The following is a 23,614-nucleotide window of genomic DNA, read 5'->3' on the forward strand; positions in this document are numbered from 1 at the left end:
AGAGGCACACATTCTAGATTAGAGTGGTGCTGGAAAAACACATCGGTTCAGGCAGCATCTGAGGAGCAGGAAAATCGACGTTTCGGGCAAAAGCCCTTCATCAAGAATAGAGCTTTATTCCTGATGAAGGGCTTTTGCCCGAAATTTCGATTTTCCTGCTCCTCAGATGCTGCCTGACCTGCTGTGCTTTTCCAGTACCACTCTAATCTAGAATCTGGTTTCCAGCATCTGCAGTCCTTGTTTTTACCTCAGAGAGACACAGCTGACAATGTCAGTGATTGGCCGAAGGTTGTTTCAACAGCTACCCAACATGCAGCAGAGATTGCACAGTGCGATCCCATCAGCCGGGCCTGGACCAACAGAGTGAAAAGGGAATGCATCAGATTGTACTTATTGAGTCCTAACAGCTTTCAGTTTCTGTTCTTTTTGGAATCTTGTAACCTGCATAAATTCCTGACCAAAGGGATCATTTGAAAATGATTAATGATTGATGATTGTAATTGATTGGCAGGCCAACCAGCCAATCTTGACAATGACCTGCTGAAATGCAGTCAATCAACTGGAGGGCGGGGAAAGTCATCGATTTCCAAAGCACACAGAAACAGAGACTGAATCTTCATCTTTATTCCCTTTTCCACATTCACATAGACAGAAAAAAAACTGCAATTAACAGCCCAGACAGAGGAGGCTGCTCAAATTCACAGCCACAATGGAGCTTGAGGAAAACACTTGTGGAGGTTTGCTCAATAACATGAGAATCCTGTCCCTTTAAACAGTGACAAAACCTTAAATTGGAACTGACAGCTAAGCAGGAAGGAGATCTGGTTTACTGAAGCAGAGAATTCTGAGGTTCACATTGTTTTGTACAGCTGACAGTCTTCAGCAACTTCAAGAGATTTTACTTGGCATCGCAAGTCAACTCTGTCCCCATCAAACACTCCCAGAACAGGGACAGCATGGGGTTTGACACAGCGTAAAGCTCTGTCGACACTGTCGCAATGACCTGCTTTTACATCCAAACCTCAGAAGATTCTCTGAACAGTCCTGAGAAGGAAGAGAGTTGAAATTCAGTGCTGACAATGACCTTTGTCCTGTCAGCTCAGCGCTGTTCTATTTAAAGTTGTGTCTCCTCTGTGGACTGTCTCACGCTCTCTATACACATTCTGATTTACTGATGCTCTTGCTGAGGGGAGAGGGGAGGGTCACGTGGGTGAGGGCACAGGAAAAGCGAGCGTTGGACTCCCAGTCAGACCTAGAGAGGGTCAGCAGGCTGCTGACACTGTAGGTGCTGTCCGAAGCTCGCAGGTAGTTGCTGGTCTGAACCCCGTCCGAAATGACTGCACCGTCCTTCTTCCACTGCACCTCCAGCTCATCGGGATAGAAGTGATTGGCAAGGCACACCAGGGTGGCAGTGCCCTTGGCATTGATCTGCTCCGGGGAGGGGGGCAGCAGGGTCAGCTTGGGCTGAGAGTTGTCACGGACTGAAAGACAAAAGAAACAATTTTAATCCCTGCCTTTTGAAGGGAATTCAACCCTCACAATATTCACTGGCAATACAATCTTTTTGAACATTCTTAGTCAATACAGAATAAACCCAACAAATGAACAGACACTGTTCAAATTGCTTCTTGCGATCTGAGTGTCACTGGCAGGGCCAGCATTCATTACCGTCCCTAGATGTCCCTGAGAAGGTGATGGTGAAGCAGCAGAGAGAGAAGGGACAATTTTGGACCATCGGTAATGGAATGAATGTGGACAGCTGGAAGGGCTATCGATGGGGGAGCACTTTAGTGACAGCGATCAGAACTCAGTGAGATTGAGAGGAGGGATGGAAATGGAGAACCATGGAGCAAGTGTAAAAGTTTTCATTTTCCTAAACTGTGCGGTGCTTTGGTAAAAGTGGATCGGAACCAATGGCATGATGGGAAATCAGTGTCAGGGCAGTGGGATCCCTCGAAGGATGAGACAGACTGTTCCGAATCTGTTCCCACAATGAGTAAGGGTGGGACTCCCACAACTAGACCAAAGAAACAAGAGGATTGGGGTTCATGTACTGACATGGATTGGGAACTGGTTGGCAGGCAGCACAGAAAGAATGAGTCTATTTCTGAATGGCAGGTAATAACAACTTAGGGTGCCACAGGGTCAGTCCTTGATACCCAGTTATTCATAATAAATAACAATAGAGTCATAGGGGCCCAAAAGACCCATTATTCCATTGTGTCCATACTGGTCAAAAAACAACAACCCAATAATTGTCATCCATTTTTCCAGCAAAAGGGAATTAGATGCAATATGTATTTAAGAAGGAATTAGATATAGTTCTTAGGATTGAAGGGATCAAAGAATGTGGCGAGAAAGTAGGAACAGGGGACTGTGTTGGATGAACAGCCATGATCATATTGAAGGGTGGAGCAGGCTTCAAGGGCTGAATGGCCTACTGATGCTCCTGTGTTTGATGTTTCTATCTGTTTCTCAGATAATGAAGGAATGTCTCTCATCATTTTGAAGCTGGAAGTCAGATGTGTGTGGAGCTGGAAGATGTGGCCATGGTGATTAATGCAGGTCAGTGAGGTGGTTCAGAAGACACATGGGATAATATGCTTTTCTTTTTCCCTAAATGGAATGAGGGCATTGCTGGATCGGCAGCATTTATTGCCCATCCCTAATCACCCAAAGGGCAGTTTAGAGTCACCCACATTGCTGTGGGTCTGGGGTCACATGGTAAGGATGGCAGTTTTCTTCCCTAAAGGACATAAGGGAATCAGATGCTTTTCCTGACAATCAATGATGGTTTCATGGTCATCATTAGTCTCTTAATTGCAGATTTTGTTTTGATTGAATTTGAATGCCACCATCTGCTGGATTCTAACCCTGGTCCCCAGAACATTACCTGGATCTCTGGATTAACAGCTCAGCAATAACACCATTAGACCATCACCTCCCTTATCTCATTTTTGGTTGACTGTGAAAGCAAGGAGTTTGTTTATTCTGGAACTGTATAAAACCCCAGTTAGAGCACAGTGAGAGAACTGTGTACGGTTCTGGTCACCACATTACAGGAAGGATGTGATTCCATTAGAGATGGGGACAGAGGAGGAGTTTGTCTGGAATGGGGACTTTGAGCTTTGTGGAATGATTGGATTGGCTGGGACTGTTTTCTTTGGAACACAGGAGGCTGAGGGGAGATATGATGGTGGTGTGTAAAATGATGAGGGGCCTGGACAGAGTGGGTAGCAAGGACTGATTTCCACCAGCACAGAGGACAATAACCATGGGGAGAGATTGAAATCAGTTGGGGCAGGATTAGAGGGGAGTTGAGGGTATTTGTTTTCACCCAGAGCTTGGTGGGATGTGGGACTCACTGTCTGAAAGGGTGGGAGAGGCAGAAACCCTCATCAAATTGAAAAAACACTTAGATGTTCACTTGAAACAGCAAAACTTCCAGAGCTATGGAGCAAGAGCTGGAAAATGGGATGGAGCGTGATATCTCTTTAACAAACCTCCGATTACCCACAGATCAGGAGAACCTTATCCAAGAACATTGGAGCAGACTCGGATCCACACACGTCAGGAAAGAATCACGTTGGGGTGTCTGTGTAGAAGATTCTAGATTATATTTCAAACCTTGCTGCACAGTATTGGGCTGAGGTCAAGGGTGAGGCTGCAAAGAGTCTCAGTGTCCTAGAGTCAGACAGGGTCACTGCTCCTAATGACCCCATGACTCCTGGAAGGTGAGAGTGCGCAGACAATGGATGAGGATCCTGATCAGGAGACTCCAACCTTCAAGAAAGACTTGCACTTGTGTAGCACCTGTCCCCAACTCAGGGTGTCCCACTGGATCTTTCCAGCAGACTGTGCACAGCGAGATCCCAAACCCCATGTGATAATTAGCAGAGAAATACTATCTGAGTGATTTTGACTGGGGGATAAATATTGACCAGGGAGACCAGGGGGAACTGCCTGCTCTTCATCCAATAGTGCCATGGAATGGCATCTTTCACAATTGAAAGACTCTCAGTTATTCCAAAAAATGAAGAATAGTTCCTTGAAGATGAAGTTGCAGGTACATAGGGAAGTGACAAAGTTATTTGGTTTGCTTTCCTTTACTTGTCAGTGCATTGGGTATTGGAGTTGGGAGCTGTTGCGGCTGTACAGGACACTGGTTAGGGCACTTTTGGAATACTGTGTGCAATTCAGTTCTCCTTGCTGTAGGAAAAATGTTGCGAATCTTAAAATGATTTACAAGGATGATGCCAAGGTTGGAGGGTTTGCATGAAAAGGAGAGGCTGAATAGGCTGAGGCTGTTTTCCCTGGATCATTGCAGGTTGATGGGTGACCGTATCGAGGTTTATAAAATCATGAGCGGCATAGATAAGGTGAATAGAGAAGATTTTTTCTCCAGAGTTGGGGAGTCCAGAACTGGAGGGCATAGGCTGAAGGTGACAGGGGATAGATTTAAAAGGGACCTAAGGGACAATGTTTTCATTCAGAGGGTGTTAAATGTATGGAATGAGCTGCCAGAGGAGGTGGTGAAGGCTGGTACAATTACAACATTTAAAAGACATGGGTATGTAAATAGGAAGATGTTAGAGGGATATGGGCCAAATGCTGGCAAGTGGGACTAGATTAATTTCGGATATCTGGTCAGCATGGACGAGTTGGACCAAAGGATCTGATTCTGTGCTGTCCATCTCTCTGACTCTAATTGTATTTCAATCCAGCCCTTAACACATCAGGCTCTCCCAAAGACATTTACAGGCAGTTTTGTTTGACAAACAGTCACTGTTGCAATGTCAGTAACGTGGCAGCCAGTTTCTGCACAGCAAGATCCCACTAGAAGCAATGAGATCAAAGAGCAATAATGATGTTGGCTCAACGATAAATATTGGCCTGAACTCAACCCAAAGAGAAAGTAATTTGGTTCAGTTGGATGGAAAATGAGAAAATGGAAGGTAAAGGAGAAGGTAGGATTGCTGGATAGTGTTGGGATTGATTGTTACCAGAAAATAAAAGGAAGGGATGGAATTTTTGAATATCAAAGGGATCATAAAAGTGCAGGGAAAATCAACAATAGAACAAACTTAAAGAGTTTGTATCTAAATGCACAAAGCATTCTGAGTAAGGTTGACCGAGTGATGTCACAAATCCAGGTAAATTGAGTTTCCAAGGAATTTAAACTAGTTAAAGTTGAGGAGGGCTCAGGAAAGGTTATTCAAGTTTCTAGAAGATGTAAAAGGACAGAGAATGTGGAAAGGATCAGGAATCGAACATAAAGCACAGCAGATAAGGGGACAATGATGGGAAGGAGGGCAATCAATGCAGGACTAAGGGTGTTGTACTTAAATGCACACAATATACACAATGGGCTGGTAGTGCAGATTGAAACTGGCAGGTACGATGTTGTGGGTATCACAGGGACATGACTGAAAGGGAATTCGGGCTGGGAACTAAATATCCAAGGTTACATGTCCTATCAAAAGGACGAGCAGATGGGCAGAGGGGGAAGAGTTGCCTTGTTAGTGAGAAATGAAATTAAATCAATTGCAAGAAGTGATGTAGAGTTAGAAGGTGTAGAATCTGTGTGGGTAGAGCTGAGGAACTGCAATAAATAAAGAATCTGATGCAAGTTATGTCCAGGTCTCCAAGCAGTAATCAGGGTGTGGGGAAGGAAATCAGTCAGGAGACAGAAAATGTCAGGGCAGACGTCAATGGATAGGTGGGCTGGGTAGTGTATCTCAAGGAAAGGATTTCATGGAATGTCGACGAGATGGACTTTGGAGCAGCTTGTGGTTGAGCCATTATGGAACAGGCAGGTCTGGATTCAGTGATGTGTATTGAGGCAAACTTGATTAGTGAGTTTAAGGTGAAAGTATCCCTGTGGATAAGTGACCATAATACGATAGAATTCCCCCTGTAGTTTGAGAGGGAGAAGCTGCAATCAGATTGAACAGTATTTCAGTTGAGTAAAGGTAACTCAATGTGGTGGAGAATAGTGGGAAGCCCGAGGATTAGGAAGCCTTTAAAAACCTGCAGGGGATAACTGAAAAAGCATTAAGGGTGGAGAATGTGAAATGTGGGAGTTATCTAGCCAGTAATATAAAAGAAGATTGCAGGAGTTTTATCAGGTGTATAAAGAGGAAGAGGGAGTCAAAAATAGACTATGGATTACTGGAAAATGAGGCTGGAGAAGGAATAACAGGAAATGAAGGAATAGCAGAGGAATTGAATAGATATTTTGCCTCAGTCTGCACCATGGAAAACACCAGCAGTGTCCCAGTAATTCAAGACTGTCAGGGGTCGGAGGGGAGTGCAGTGGCCATCACTAAGGAGGAGGTACTGGGGAAGCTGAAAGGTCTGAATATGGATAACGCACCCAGACTGGATGAACTACACCCATGTGTTCTGAAGGAGATCACTGAGGAGATTGTGGAGGCATTGGTGATGATCTTTCAGTAATCAATGGAGTCAGGGTATGGAGGTGAGATGGGGCCGGATTTGGTGGGGGCAAGGGACAAGAAAATGGCTCACATACCACCCCTGTTTCAGAAAGGAGGGAGGTAGAAGGTGGGACATTGTAGGCCAGTTAGCCAGGACTCAGTTGTTGGTAAGGTTTTAGACTTCAATTTAAGGATGAAATTGCAGAGGATTGGAAGTGCAATGGCTTCATCAAGGAGACGTCATGCCTGGCAAATCTGTTAGAATTCTTTGAGGAGGCAATGAGCCAGTCAGACAAAGGAGAGTCCGAGGAAGTAATCTCTTTGGATTTCCACAAGGCATTTGACATAAGATAAGCGCCCACAGTATTAGTGGCAATGTAGTGGCATGGATTGAAGACTGGCAGGTTGGCATAAAGCAGAGCATGAGGAACAATGGCCGCTGGTGACTAGTAGAGTTCTGCAGTTGTCAATGTTATGGCCATAACTATTCACGTTACACATTAACAATCTGGATGAAGGAAGTGAAGACACTGTTGCTAAGTTTGCAGGTGACATGAGGTAGGTGGAGGGACAGAGTGTTGAGGAAGTGGGAAGGCTGTAAAATCTCCTGGATAGGCTCGGAGAGTGGGCAAAGAAGTGGCAGATAGAATACAATGTGTGACAGTGTGAGGGTGTGCACTTCGGGAAGAAGAAGAGATGCAAAAACTGTTTGCTAAATGAGGAAAGCCTTTGGAAATCTAAAGCACAAACCTCATTCAGGTTTCCCTTCAGTTTAACAGGCAGGTCCAGTTTGTGCTTGGGAAGGCAAATGAAATGTTCGCATTCATTTCAATAGGGCCAGAATACAAGAGCAGAGATGTACTGCTGAGGCTGTGTAAGGCTCTGGTCAGACTGCATTTGGAATATTGTGAGCAGATTAGGGACCCATATTCTAAGAAACAATGTGCTGGCATTGGAGGGGTTTACAAGAATGATCCTGGGGATGAAAGGCTTGTCATATGAGGGGTGGTTGAGGACTCTGGGTCTGTACTCAATGGCGTTTAGAAGAATGAGGAGGGATCTTATTGAAATTTGCAGAATACAGATAGGCCTGGATATAGTCGATGCAGGACAGACTCGGGAACCAAGGCACAGCCTCAGAATGAAGGGCCGACCCTTTTGAGCTGAGGTGAGGAGGAATTTCTTCAGCCAGAAGGTGGTGAATCTGTGGAACTCATTGTTACAGAGGGCAGGGGAGGCCAAGTCACTAAGTGTACTTAAGACAGACATAGATAGGTTCGTGATTGTGAAGGGGATCGAACGTTCCTGTGGAGTAGGCAGGAGAATGGGGGTGAGAAGCATATCTGCCAAGATCAAATGGCAGAGCAGATTCAATGGGCTGAATGGCTGATTTCTGCTCCTATTTCTTAAAGACTTCTGGAGAGTTTCCCCAAAACCTTGGAACACTGAACCCACTGGACTGTGAGCCCTCCTGGAGCTGTTTGTCATCAGAACTTTGCCAAGAGACAACCAAAGAGTGGAGAGAGTGTGCATCCATGTGGGAATTTCAGAATGTTTCCCAGCTACTGGAATACCATGAGTACAGGAAGTGAAGTCTGTGACAGCAGTTAGAGCTCTGGGTTTTGGAGCTTGAGCAGCAGCTGGTGTCAGTGCAGAGCGTCTGTGAGGCTGAGAGCTCCGTGGAGAGCACGTTTCTAGATATGGTCACTCTGCAGCCTCAGAGTATGCAGGGAGAGAGGGAATGGGGGAGCAGCAGACAGTCCAAAAGGATCAGGCAGCTAGTATAAGAGTCCCCTGGCATCCTACTCTCCAACCAGGATACAGTTCAGAATCCTGATGAGAATGATGGTTCATCTGGAGAGTGCAGCCAGAGCCAAGTCCATGGCATCACTGGTGACTCAGCTATAATGGGGGGTTGCCGGGGCGGGGGGGGAGGTGGGGGTGGTATTAGCAAGACTGGAAGAGTGATCGTGAAAGGAGATTTGAGACTGAGGGCATCGATAGGTATTTCTGCAGCTGCAGATGGGAATCCAGGATGGTGTGTTGTCTCCCTGGTGCCAGCGTCAAGGATGTCACTGAGCGACTGCAGAGCACCCTGAGGGGAGAGGGGGAACAGACAGCAGTCGTGGTCCACATCGGTCCCAGTGACAGTGGGAGAAAAGGGATGTAGTCCTGCAGTCAGAATTTAGGGAGCTCAGAAGGGAATTAACATCAGGAACTCAAAAGTAGGAATCTTCAGATTACTCCCAGTGGCCCAGGCAAGTGACAAGAGGAGCAGGAGGATAACACAAGTGACTGTGGGGCTGGGAAGAGGATCCAGGAGGGAGGGTTTTAGATTCTTGTGACATTGGGAGTGGGTCTGGGGGAGATGGGACCTGGATAGACCAGACAGCGTTGCTCCTGAACAGAGCTGGCACTGAGCTCCTTTGAGGTGATCTACTCGTGCTGTTGGAGAGGGTTTAAACTAACTTGGCAGAGCTGTGGGAGTCAGGAGGGACTGTCAGAGAGGAACACCAAGGTCCACAGAATCATCAGTGCAGTCAATAATTTACCACCCAATGGGAAGGATTTAGAGGGATACATTTGCAAGGAATTTACAGTGACCTGCAAATATAATAGTCATTACAAATGGGGTTGGGGGGGGGGGAATTTCTTTAATTTCTGAATATAGACTGGGGTAGTAGCAGTGTGAAGGACAGAGGGGCCAGAGTCGTGAGAGTGTGTTCATGTGAATTTTCTCCAGCCGCATGTTTCCAGTCCAATGAGAAAGGAGGCTCTGCTAGATCTGGATCTTGGGAATGAGGAGGCCCAAGTGGATCAAGTGTCAGTGAGAGGACAGTTAAGGAAGAGTGATCATTGTATCACAAAGTTGAGGGTGACGGTAGAAAAGAACAAAGGCCATTTCAGGGTCAAACCTCTTCACTGAGGAAAATGCCAGCTTCTATAGGATATGGATATATCGGATCTGAATAAAGTGGGATCAAAGGTTGGCAGGAAAGTCCTGAAAAGAATAGTAGAGGATGTGGACCAGGTATAGTCGAGATACATTTGAAGGAGGGCAAACAATTCCTGAACTTACTCAAGGGCAAAAGTGGTAGAATCATGGTAAATAAGAAAAGGGCAAAAGAGTAACTAGAGAGAGAATAGGGCCCCATGAAGATGAACAATGTACCTCTGGGTGGATCCACAGGAAATGGTTTAGGTCTTAAATGAATATTCCAGGTCAGTATTTATCATGGAGAAAGACATGGAAATTTGGGAACTTGGGAAGTAAATAGTAATGTCTTGACACAAGTCCACATTATAGAAGAGGATTTCTTAAAGTGCAAGACGGTAGATAAATCTCCAGGACCTGATCAGGTGTATCCCAGGACATTGTGGAAAGCTAGGAAAGAGATTGCTGGACCCCTTGCTGAGGTATGTTTCTGATTGACCGCCATGAGTGAGGTTCTGGAGAACCAGAGAGGTTGGCTAATGTTAGCCATTATTTAAGAAAGGCTGTAAGGAAAAGGCAGGGAACTATAAACCAGTGAGTCTGATGTCATTGCTGGGTAAGTTATTGGAGTGAATTCTGAGGGACAGGATTTGCATGCATTTGGAAATTAATGCAGTTTTGTGCATGGTAATCGTGTCTCACTAACATGATTGAGGTTGTTTGAAGAGAAGATTGGTGTAGGCAGAACAGTATACACTGTCTATATGGACTTCAGCAAAGCATTTGACAAGGTTCGACATGATAGACTGATTAGTAAGATTAGGCCACATGGGATCCAGGGGGAGCTAGCCATTTGGGTAAAAAAAAATGACTTCAAGATAGGAGACAGAGAGTGGTGGTAAGTGGTTGCTTTTCAGACTGGAGGTCAGATGTCAGCTGTGTGCCACAAGGATTGGTGCTGGGTCCATGGCTTTTAATCATTTAAATAAATGATTTGGACGTGAATATAGGAATTATGGCGAGTTTGTAAATGACACCAAAATTGGTGGTACAGTGGATAGTGAAGAAGCATATCTGAGAGTACAGTGGGACCTTGATCATTTGGGGAAATGGGCAGAGGTGTGGCAAATGGACAAAAGTGCAGACTGCAGATGCTGGAAACCAGAGTTTAGATCAGAGTGGTGCTGGAAAAGCACAGCATGTCAGGCAGCATCCGAGGAGCAGAAAAATCGACTTTTCAGCTAGAGGAATACTGACGAAGGGCTTTTGCCTGAAACGTCAATTATCCTGCTCCTCGGATGTTGCCTGACCTGCTGTGCTTTTCCAGCACCGCTCTGATCTAAACGTGTGACAAATGGAGTTCAATTTAGATAAATGTGAGATGTTGCATTTTGGAAAATCAAACCAGGGCAGGACTTGTACTGTTAATGGTGGGGCCCTGTGGGGTGTTGCTCAACAAAGTGACCTCGGGGTGCAGGGGCAGGGGCAAGTGCAGGGTGCAGGGGCAGGGGCAGTGGCCGGTGCAGGGGCAGGGGCAGTGGCAGGTGCAGGGTGCAGGGGCAGGTGCAGGGGCAGTGGCAGGGGCAGGTGCATGGGCAGGGGCAGGGGCATTATTCCTTGACAGTGAAGTCATAGGGAGACGGAGATGAAGAAGGTGTTGGGTACACTTGCCTTTATTGGTCACTGCACTAAGTATCAGAGTTGGGACATCATTTGCAGCTGTACAGGAAATTGGTGAGGCTACTTTGGGAATAATGTGAACAATTCTGATCATCCTGTGATAGGAAGGATGCTGTTAAACTTAAAATTCTGGAGAAAAGATTTACATGGATGTTGCCTGGAACTGGAGGGTTTGAACTGTCGGAAGAGGTTATTTTTCCTGCAGGATCGGAGACTGAGGGGTGGCCTTATAGATGTTTATAAAATCTTGACAGGCATGGACAGGGTGTACATCCCAGGTCTTTGCCTTGGGAAAGGGAATGCAAAACTAGAGGGTATAGGTTTAAGATGAGAGGCAAAAGATCCAAAAGGGACCTGAGGGGTAACTTGTCACACAGAGGGTGGTGCGTGTCCAGATCGAGCTGTCAGAGAAAATGCTGGAGACAGATACAATTATAACATTTAAAAGATGTTTGGATGGGTACATGAATAGGAAGGGTTTAGAGGGATGTGGGCTAAATGCTGGCAAATGGGATGAGGTCAGTTTTGGATATCTAGTTAGCATGGAGGAGTTAGACCGAAAGATCTGTTTCCACGCTGTCTGACTCTGTGAACATTAGTGGCTGGAAAAACTGAGATCTTTTACCCTGAAGTGCCGGAGGCTGAGGAGTGACCTTATAGAGGTTTATAAAATCATGAGGGACATAAATAATGTGAATAATGCAGGAAGGAGGTGAATGTTTTGTAGAGCTGGCAAACATATGCACAAAGATCATTCCAGAGATGAGGAATATCAGTTCTGAAGATAGATTGGAGAATTTGGGACTGTCTTCTTTGGAGAAAATTACAGATCACACAACATCAGGTTATAGTCCAACAGGTTAATGTGGAAGCACTAGCTTTTGGAGCACCGCTGACAACCATTTGATGAAGGAGGGGCGCTCCGAAAGCTAGTGCTTCCAAATAAACCCCCTGTTGGACTATAACCTGGTGTTGTGTGATTTTTAACTTTGTCCACCCCAGTCCAACACCGGCACCTTCAAGTCTTTGGAGAAGGCAGCGAGGAGAATTGTTCCAGAAATTCAAAATCAGGAGGGGCCTGGAACAGAGTAAATAGGGAGAAAATGATTCCACTTGTGAAAGGATTGAGACCGAGAGGCCACAGATTGAAAGTAATTGGAAAAGTAAGAAAAGTGAGATGAGGGAAAACATTTTCAGCCAGTGAGTGGTTAAGGTGTGGAATGCACTGCCTGAGAGTGTGGTGGAGGCAGCTTCAATTGAAACATTCCGAAGGGAATGAGACTGTTATTTGAAAAGGAACAATGTGCAGGGTGACAGGGAGAAGGCAGGAGAATGACACTCAGTGAATTGCTCATTCGGAGAGCTAGTCCAGACAGGATGGAAGGAATGGCCTCCTTGTGCACTGTAACAATTCTGTGATTGTGTGATTGAGCAGAGTTAAAGCTGGGGGAGGTGGGAGCTCGGTGTCTCACTGTGCTGCTGCTGCTGCTGCTGCTGCTGCTGCTGCTGAGGTCAGTGAGATCAGAGACTGGGACAGGGAGCCAGAGCTCACATCAAACTCTGCCCCGTGTCCGTCACACTGAGACTGGCAGGAGGCTACTCACTGATTTCACTCCATGCTGCAGGAATGGGACCACAGGCTGCAAATGGACAGAGCTCCTCCACACGGTGAGTAAAACTTACTGACTTATATCTTGCTTTTTTTAAAGAGGGCATGAAAGTAAAGAAATACAGCTGGACACCCTGTTAGACACAGTGCTCCTCAATCAACCATTTCATTCACTGCAGCTCCCCACTAACACCTTCAACAAATCAGTAACTGTATTTTAGAAAGTGTGTTTCAGTATTGACAGGGTTAATAACAGAGGATTGAGGTTTACTTACTCAGTCTGAGCTTGGTTCCTTTACCGAACGTAGGAGCTGCTACCCTGCTGACAGTAATAGTCAGCGACATCCTCATTCTGAACGTTGCTGATTGTCAGGGTGAAACTGGTCCCTGATCCACTGCCGGTGAATCGATCGGAGATTCCTGTGAATCGAGTTGCTGCAGCATAGATCAGGAGAGAGGGTTTCTGATCTTCTCGCTGCTGGTACCAAACAAGGTAGCTGCTAATGCTTTGACTGGCCTTACAGGTGATGGTTGCGGTCTGGCCCAGTCCCACTGACAGCACCGGGGGAGACTGGGTCATGGTGATGTCCCCACTGATACCTGAGGGGTCAGAGAGAAACACAGTGAAGTCAGAACTGTCACACAAAGAGCCAGTCAAATGAGAGATTGTTGGAGACACTGAGCATTCCTCTGGTTTCAGCATTTTCCCTTCAATCACAAGTCAGTGGAATTGGAGTGAAATGGAGAGCAGCTAAAGATTCAAGGTGGAAGGAGAGAGATTTGTACCTGCGACACAGAATGCCAGGGGCCAGATCAGCTGGATGTGTGAAATCATGGTGTGTGCTCCTGTCCCTGTGCCTGGTTCCTGATAAACTCTCCCTTCACTGGGCTCTGCTTTATAAAGCTGCAGCCTGTGAGAGTCTGACTGGGTGTTCCTCAGTATGTAAATGGGATCAGGCAGAGAGAGCCACGTCAGCCCCTCACACTTCCTCTCTCTCTCTCTCTCTCTCTCTCTCTCTCTCTCTCTCTCTCTCTGTCTCAGAGTCATTGATGTGAACAACATTGAATGAGGCCATTTGGCCCATTGTGTCTGTGCTGGTAAACAGCGATCTGATGACACTAATCCCATCCTCCAGCTATTGGCCCGTTACCCTGGAGGTTACAGCAACACAAGGGAATATCTAAACACTGCTCCAATGTCACGAGAGTTTGTGACTCAACCAGCCTTTCAGGCAGTGAGTTCCAGACTCCCACCACCCTCTGGGTGAAAACATTTCTTCTCAACTCTCCTCTCACTCTCCAATTCTCCAACTCGCCTGGCCATGGACTCACTCGTGTTCAGAACGATGAGAGGGGATCTGATTGAAACATATAAAATTGTAACAGGGCAGGGCAGGGAGGAGGTTTCCCCTGTTGGGGAGTCTGGAACCAGGGGACACAGGCTCAGCGGGATAGAGGGTAGACCATTTAGGACTGAGATGAGGAAACATTTCTTCACTCAGAGGGTGGTCAACCTGTGGAATTCACTACCACTGAAGGCTGTGGAGGACAAGGAACTGAATATATTCAAGAAAACAAGAGAGATAATTGTTTTGCATTTTAACAACTTGAAGAGAATGGGGAGAAGGCAGGAATATGGCTTTGAGAGAGAGGATCAGCCATAGATCATAGAATGCCTACAGTGTGGAAACAGGCCATTTGGCCCGACAAGCCCACACTGACCCTCGAAGAAATTATGACATTCAAAAATTGATACAGCCATGATCATACTGAATGACAGAGCAGACTCAAAGGGCCGAATGGCCTACTGCTGCTCCAAGTTTCTACGTGTCCATGTCTGTGTTACCTTCAATCTCTGTACCAGGTTTTTAAGTCTTTTACTCATGTAAAAAGTGCCATCCTACCTACCCTGTCACTGTTCTGAATAATCTTATCCCTCTCTATCAGGTCCCTGTTAAGCCTTCACTGCTCAAAGCTCACATTCAGGCAGCATCCTGGGAAATCTCCCCTGTACCCTCTCAGGTACAATCACATTCTTCCCAGAGTGTGGTGACCAGGACCTGTCCCTCTCTCTCTCTGACTCACATCTGCCATTTCTTTCTCTCTACCTCTACCTCTCTCTCCCACTGTTAATCTCTTTCATGTTCTCTCTCTCTCTCTCCCTCTCTCTCTCACACACACACACACACACTCTGTCTCATAGCCACTCTCTCCAACTCACTGATGCTTTCTCACTCCATCTTATCATCTGTTTCTCCATCTCTCACTGCCTCTGTTACTCGCTCCCTCTCTCACTTCAATTAAAAGCCTCCAATTGTTATCTGTCACTCTCTATTCCTCCCTCTTTCTCTCTCCTTCCCTCTCGACCTCCCAATTTACAGTCTCTCTCCCTCTCTCTCTCTGTCATTATAAATCTACCCATACTCATCTCTCTCTCTCACACTCAACCCTACCCTCCCTCTCAACTCTCTTCATGCTTAGTCTCACACCCATCCTGTCTCTCACTCTCTCTCTCTCCTTGTCTCTTTCTCTCTCTCCATCCCTCTCAGTCACACTGTCTCACATCTTATTTCACTCTCTATCCCTCAGCCTCACCATTTCTACCTCCCTCTAACTCTCTCGGTCCCCTCACATATCTTACACCGTATCAGATGCTCGTCCCTCTATCTCTCTCTCTCACTTTCTTTCTTTCTTTCTCTCTCTCTCACTCACACACACACACACACGCACGCCCACACTCACTATTTTTCCCTCCATCTCTCTCTGTCTCACTGCTCTCTCTTTCTGACAGTGTCCTGGGTGGTGACAGTTGAATGCAGGATAAATCTCCCTCTGCTCTGCTCCACTAATGGATGTTAACCCTTGACCCCTGTCTTCTTCTGGAGTAAGGCCCCATTTCCACGTTGACCAGCGTTTGGCCTCTCTCAGGAAGATGGACAGATTCTGGTCAAATGAAGGGCAGTTCTGTGCAGTTCTGTGCTGTTGGCCTATTCTCACTGGGGACTGATTTGGACACAAAGCTCATTCCATGAAGGCCTAGCAGAGAGAGGAGATCCTCAGATCATCAGCGCGAGTTGGAGGCACAGGACAAGCTCTGACCCACTGACCCATCCTGTCCATTCACAACATGTTCCAATCCCTTCCCCTCTCCTTCCCCTTCCATGGTCAGTCTTTTCTGAAATGGAGTGGTCCCTTCCCTGTCTCACACCAAGGAGGAGATGGACAGATATTTAATGGGTAATGGTTTAAAGGATGATGGAGAGTGGGCAGGAAAGTGGAGTTGAGTCTGAGATGGGATCAGCCATGATTGTATTAAATGGTGGAGTGGGCTCGAGGGGCTGAATTGCCTGCTCCTGCTCCTAGTTCTTATGTTCCTCCACCCTCTCCCCCATCCCTCTTACTGCAACTTTGTGAACATTCGTGGAATGTTTGGACATTGAACGAGTTATGTGAATTCAAGATTTGTGTGGATTTAATGTGGGGACAGAATTGCACACGGGCTGTGATAGCTCCTGCGGTTGAATATCCTGCTGGCAGGCTTCCGCCTTCCATATACAGAATGGGGAAGTGGGGGAGGTGGGAATGTACTGCTGGGGTACACGGCACTGTCCTCTAGCAATGTGGTTGACTCTCTAGTGCCCTCTGAAATGGCCGAGCAAGGCTCTCAGTTGTATCAATTGTGACAATGTTTCAACAAAGAAATGAGACCGGACGGACCACAGGCATCGATCTAGACACCGAAAAGACAATGACAGAAACAGTCCTGTCTACCCTGCTCTGTCCTCCTTACTGACATTTGGGAGTTAGTGCCAAATTCAGGAGAGCTGTCTCACAGACTAGTCAAGCAACAGCCTGACACTGTCATACTCACAGAACCATACAGACAATGTCCCAGACACCACCATCACTGTCCCTGCATGTGTCCTGTCCCACCAGAAAGGCAGACCCAGCAGAGCTGATGACACAGTGGTCTACAGCCAGAAGGGAGTTGCCCTGGGAAATCTCAAAGCTGGCTCTGGACCTCATGACACCAGGTTAAACATGGGCGAGGAAACCTCCTGGTGATTACAAGATATCTTGCTCCCTCGGCTGATGAATCAGTCTCTCCTAGGTGTTGAACAACATTTGGAGGAAGCACTGAGGGTGATGACAGCAGAGAGTGTACTCTGGGTTGGGGGTTTCAATGTCCACCACTGAGAGTGGCTCGGCAGCAGCATTACTGATCGAGCTGGTTGGTTCCTCATGGATGTAGCTGAGGGACTGGCTCTGCAGCTGGAACCAAAATGATGGAAAAAGATGCTTGACCCCATCCTCACCAATCTTGTGGCTGTAGATGCATCTGTCCTTGACAATGTTGGTAAGAGTGACCATCACACAGTCCTTGTGGAAACAAAGTCTGACCTTCACATTGAGAATCCCCTCCATTGTGTTGTGTGGTACTATCACCGTACTAAATAGGACAGACTCCAAACAGATATTGCAACTCAAGGCAAACTCGTAAATGGGGATGATTGCCAAAGATTGCATAATGCTCAGCACTCTTCTCAACTCCTCAGATACTGAAGCAGTCCACGTGCAAATGCAACAATATCTGGACAACATCCAGGTTTTGTCTGAGAAGTGACATTTCCCATTGGTGCCATGCAAATGCCAGCCAATCACCATCACCAATAAGAGACAAACTTAACATCGCCCCTTGACAATCAATGCTATTACCATCACTGAATCCCCACGATCAACATTCTTGAGGTGCCATTGACCAGAAACACAACTGGATTCACCAAAGAAACACAGTGGTTACAAGAGCAAGTTAGAGGCTAGGAATACTGCATCCAGTAATTCAACTCCTGATCCCCCAAAGCCTGTCAACCAAGTCAGGAGTGTGAGCAAATACTCCCCACTTGCCTGGACAGGTGCAGCTCCAACAACATTCACAGAGTCATACAGCACAGGAACAAACCCTTAAGCCAAACTTCTACGTGCTGACCAGGTTTTCTGAAGTGAACTCATCTTATTTGCCTGCATTTCACACATATCCCTTGAAACCTTTCCTATCTATGTCTATTGTATCCTATGTCTTTCTTATCCACTCAAAAAGCTTGATACCATCCAGAGCAAAGCAAACTCCTTGATTGGCATCGCATTCTCAAAGCATCCAAACTCACCGTCACTGACGCTCCATAGCAGCAGTGTGTATTATCGAAAAGATGCACTGCAGAAATTCATCACCGATCTTCAGATAGCACCTTCCAAACCCATGGACAAAAATAGAAATTGCAGGAAAAGCTTAGCAGGTCTGGCAGCATCTTGGAGAGAAATCAGAATTAACATTTCGGGTTGAGCATGAAATATTAACTCTGATTTCTCTTCACAGATGCTGCCAGGCCTGCTGAGCTTTTCCAGCACTTTCTATTTTTGTCTCAGATTTACAGCATCTGCAGTTCTTTTGGTTTCCCTCCAAACCCACGTTCACTTCCATTTAGAACAAGAGCAGCAGATACATGGGAACACTGTGAGCTGCAAGTTCCCCTCAAAAAAGCTTAGCATCCGGACTTGGAAATATGTCGCTGATCCCTCAGACTTGCTGGGTTAAAATGCTGGCATTCTCTCCCCAACAGCATTGTGGGTCAACTTACGTCTTGTGGACTATAGTCAAAAAGTCAGGTTCCCACCGCCTTCTCCAGGGTAACTAGGGACAGGGTAAAAAATGTTGGCCCAGCTGGTGAAGCCCACTTCCCACAAGTGAATATGCAAAACCAAATGAAGTGTTCCTCAGGAGGGGAGAGGGAATGTTCAGGGTCCTGAACTCCATTTCCCAGCCCAGGCAGTTTGTCTCCCAATGAATGAATGAGATGCCAATTTGAAGCCCAGGTTCAGGGCAGTCTCACTCTGTGGACATGAGGTCTATAAGAGAGAATTGGAGATTGAGCTGTAAAGGAAAGATTTGCTGGGTTATGGGGAGAGAGAGGGGAGCAGTGGGATTCACTGGGTCATTCAAAGGCATGATGGGCTGAATGGCCTCCTCCTGTGCTGTCAGATTCCAGGGAGTGCAGACAGTTCACAGTTTTCTCCCATCTCAGTAACAAACATCCAGCTGCTCCGAGCTCCTTCTTTCACTTCCTCTCTTGGTGAAGTTTCAACCTTGTGCTCTGACAGTCTTTGCAGTTATTTTTTACACTGGGGCTTTCTGCTGTGGTCAGAATCTCTAATAATAAGTGTCCAATCAGTGACAATCACAGCAGCTTAGAGCAGTCAGGACTGAGGAGCCAGGCTCACTGTGAAACACATTGGGAAGATCAAAGCCATCCTCTTCAGCTCCTGGTACAAACTCCATCCCTCTCCCTGAGCACTGTCTGCTGCTCAACCAGACTCTTTACAACTTTGGCCTCATCTTTGGGGCTGATTTGAGGCCCAAATCCTCCACATCTCAATTATCAGCCACTGAAAATCTCAACCATGTTTTTGTGACCATTCCAATGTTATCCAGGCCCACATCACAGCCACTGACTTCCGTAAACATCAGCTCATCCCAAACTCTGCTGTCTGTTTTCAAACTCACACCAAGTCCACCCCATACCCCTGCCCACACCTCCCCACCCCACCATGACCACCACAATCCTCACTGACTGACATAAGCTCCTGGTCCAGCAACACCTCGATTTTTAAATTCTCATCCTTGTTCTCAATCTGCTCCCTGTTCTTCCACCCTCCCTATCTCTGTGACCTCCTCCAAGCTGCCTCACTCAGTGTGATCAATAATCTTGGATATATGGCTCTCTGTTTCTTCATCCAAGTCATTGAGAAATATCTTGAAAAGCTGAGGCCCCAGCACAGATCCCTGGGAATACCACTACTCACATCTGTCTCATTGGAACACACGCACATTATCCTTCCTCTCTGTCTCCTAGACAGACCCATTCCTGACCCAAGGTAAATGCATTTCTCAAATTCCAATCAATTCCATGATTAGGAGATGCCGGTGTTGGACTGTTATGTAAATGTTAAAAATCACACAACACCAGGTTCTAATGCAACAGGTTTGTTTGGAAGCATTAGCGTTTGGAGCACTGCTCCTTCATCAGATGGTTGTGGAGTGTAAGATCTGAATCAATGTTTCTTTTGTGGAACATTCTTAAATGTCTTTTGGAATTCCCTATAGACAATAGCCATCGACATTCCCTTATATCCCAAACTAGTGAGCTCCTAACAAAGTGTAACCCGGTTAGTTAAAGATGTCTGAACCTTTGTCAATCCAGACTGACTCTCTCAGACCAGTTCATATTTGTCCGTTATTCTGTCTCTAAAAACAGACTCAATCACTTCCTGACAACAGACATTCAATGGAGATGTTCATTGTAATTGAGGCTCGTAAACAGCTAGCACTGACACGAGGGGCTGAACAGCCTCCTCCTGTGCTGGCACATTCTCTGTCTCCTGGACTGAAATATTTTACAGATTAAAAACTAAGACCAGCAGCAAATTTTAAAATATAAATTAAAAACTCCTCAAATAATTTCCACATACAGGGCCGGGCGATGTGTAGTAATTGTACGATGGGGAAGCTGGTGGAGCCCATTGTAGCTCAGAGTGACCACATCTACAGCAAGTGTTGGTTGCTCAAGGCACTCCAGCTCAGAGTTGATGAGCTGGAATCTGAGCTTCAAACACTGCGACACATCAGGGAGGGGGAGAGTTACCTGGACACTGTGTTTGGGGAGACAGTCACACCTTGTAGGTTAAATACTTCAAATTATGGCCAGTGGTCAGGGACAGGAGGGTGTGACCAAAAGTGAACAGGCCGATGCAGCCTGGATTTAGCCTTACAGGTGCCTCAGCTCCTTGTCCAACAGGAATGAGGTACTTGCTCCCTGTGTCAATGAGGAAAAGGATTGTCGGGAGAATGGGCAAATGTAGTTTGAGGATTTTGGTGATAGTGACCATAACTCTGTAAGTTTCAAAGTCATTATATAAAAAGATAAAGATAGAGCAGAAATTATAATGTCTAAACTGGGGAAAATGTAGGGATGTGTAGGTTAGGTGCATTAGCCATGGGAGATGCAGATTTACAGGGATAAGGTAGGGAGACAAGTCTGGGTGGGATGCTCTTCAGAATGTTGGTGTGGACTCATTGGTCTGAATGGCCTGTTTCACACGGTATGGATTCTATAATTCGATGACTCCTAAGGGCAGTCATTGCTGGTTTGGCCAGAGATGTCCATTTCCTATGAATGAACGAAGGAAACCACTGCACCATGGTCCAGGAGGCCACTCAGACTGGGGGAGCACAAAGAAAAGAGAGGTCTTGATAATGAGGGGAACTGATAGCATCCTTTGTGAGCAGGATTGAGAGCCCCACATGGTGTGTTTCCTGCCTGGTTTCAAGGTAAGGGCATCTCGAGCCGGCTTTGAAGGATAACAGACTTGGGCGGGCACGGGGGGTGGGGGGTGGGTGGGGTGGGGGGTTGAGGATCCAGTTGTTGTTGTTGTGTTGGGACCAACAACATCAACAAAAATCGGCAAAAGCTCCTATTTGGACAATATCAGGAAAGCTATCAGAAGGATATTGATTAAACAGATGGAGAGAAATAAGAAAGAGGTGAATACAGCATCAGTGCTGAGGAACAGATTCCAGTGAATGGGCCATATACGAGTTCTATATACGAATGCACGGAGCGTAAGGAATAAATACAATAATCTGCAGGCACAAATTCAAATTTAAGATTGTGGTATCGGATCAATTACTGAGCCATAGTTGCAGAATCATTCAGATTGGGAACGATATCTATCGGGTTAGAAGGTTCACAGGATGGATATGGGAAATGGCAGAAGAGGTGGAGCAGCTTCATTGATGAGGGAAAAAATGGCTTCAATGGTGAGGGAGGTCATAATGAGGAGAAAACACTCAGTGGAACTGAGGAGCAGGAAAGGATCTAAAACTGTAATAGATGTTGGATACAGACCCCCCTGACAGCAGCTCTGAGGTGCTGGATGATATAAATGGAGGAATTAGACAAGTGTGTAGCAAAGCCAGTGTATTATTAATGGGGAAGTTTAACTTTAACTTAGATTGGGAGACAGACAAGCCCTCTGTCAGAAAGGTAGTGAATTGCTGCTGTGTGTCCAGAATAGTTTCCAACAGCAATAGGTCCTGGATACAACAAGGGGACAAGCAATATTGGAATTAGTAATGAATAATGAGCCAGATTTAGTTCGTAACTATTTGTGCATGAACATTTATCAAATAGTGATCATAACATGATCTAGTTCAGTGTCGCATTTGAAAGTAAAAAGCATGAATCAGCTGCTAGAATTTGAGATTAAGGTAAGGCCGACTTTAATGAAATGTGACAGAAACTGTCCACAGTAAACTGGGAAAATCTGCTCATGGGTAAAACAACTGAAGAACAGTGGGGAATATTTAAAGGAACATTCAACACAAAACAAAGCCAGTTTATACCTGAGAGGGAAAAGCGAACAAACAACAATGGTCAATTAAAGAGATAAGGGAAAGGATAAAATGTTTAAAAAAAGCTAACAGAAAAGCAAAAAATAAGGACAGATTCCGCTGAATGGGAAGAATACAAAAGGACCACATATCAGCTTCTAAGAGCTACCAAAAGGGATTCTGAAAGGAAACATGTAACAAAATCAATAAGAAGAAATGTTACAGTTCCATAAAAGGGAAGCTGGGAGGTCAGGAGCAATGTTGGCCAATAAAGACTGAAAGTGAGGGATATTGTCAGTGACAATGGGGAAATGGCAGCCATGTTAAATAAATACTTTACCTCAAGATTTGCAGTAGAAAAGGAAGAGGACTTACCTGAAGTCCCAAAGGAATTAACAGAGGATCTTTGTCAGGGACTGATTAGATTCCCTGCAGTGTGCAAACATGCCTTTTGGCCCAACCAGTCCACACTGACCCTCCGAAGAGTAACTCATCCAGACCCATTTTCCCTCTGACTAATGCAATTAACACTATGGGCAATTTAGTATGGCCAATTCACCTGACCTGCACTTCTTTGGATAGTAGGAGGAAACCCATGCAGACAATGTGCAAACTCCACACAGGCAATTGCCCGAGGCTGGAATTGAACCTGGGACTCTGGTGCTGTGAGGCAGCAGTGCTAACCACTGTGTCACCTGAATAAAGTTAATGTCAATACAACATGTGTAATAAGGAAAATAATGGAACTAAAGAGTGACAAATCCTCAGGACCTGAGGGTGATAAAGTAGTAATAGACCACATTGCAGACACCCTGACTATAATCTTTCAGAGTTACCTGGATTCAGGAGTCGTACCTCTGAATTGGAAAATTGCGAATTTCATTTCACATTTAACAAGGATGTCAGAGAAAAGCCAGGGAATTCCAGGTCACTAAGCCAACGTTTGTGGTGTGGAAATTGTTGTGTCTATAATCAAGGATGGGGGTAACTGAAGACCTTGAAAATGGTCAGTTAATCAGGGAGAATCAGCATAGATTCATGACAAGTTGGTCATGGTGAAAAACCTCATTGAACATTTTTGAAGAGGAAACAAAATTACTGGAGACAGTAATATCAATGGATGTTGTTTATAGGCACTTCCAGAAGGCATTTGATAAAATCCCATGTAAGAAACTGTCAACTCAGATAGAAATCCACAGAATTGAGGCTAAAATACTGACATACCGAAATTGGTTGAGTGACAGGTGACAGAAAATAGGGATAATGGCTAAGTGCTGAAATTGGCAGGATGTGACCAGTGGTGTCCAATAGGAATGTGTTCGCACACCTCAATTATTTACATTATTTATTAATGCAGTGGACAATGGCATAGAAAGTCAGATACTCTTATTTGCTAATGACACAAAGTTAGGCAGCTTTGTAGGTAGTGTTTGTAGAGTCAGAGAGTCAGCATTCATCCAGTCCAATTTTTAACAGAGCATAATTTATCTTTGACATAGAACTCC

At 45.7% G+C, this 23,614-nt stretch overlaps 1 pseudogene; it reads right to left on the reverse strand.

The window, feature by feature from the left end:
- Positions 1–632: 632 nt before the first annotated feature.
- LOC132805897 (Ig kappa chain V region Mem5-like) lies at positions 633–13,518 on the reverse strand (annotated as a pseudogene).
- Positions 13,519–23,614: the final 10,096 nt, after the last annotated feature.

Source organism: Hemiscyllium ocellatum, assembly GCF_020745735.1.
Source record: "Hemiscyllium ocellatum isolate sHemOce1 chromosome 9 unlocalized genomic scaffold, sHemOce1.pat.X.cur. SUPER_9_unloc_3, whole genome shotgun sequence".
Classification (NCBI taxonomy): Eukaryota; Metazoa; Chordata; class Chondrichthyes; order Orectolobiformes; family Hemiscylliidae; genus Hemiscyllium; species Hemiscyllium ocellatum.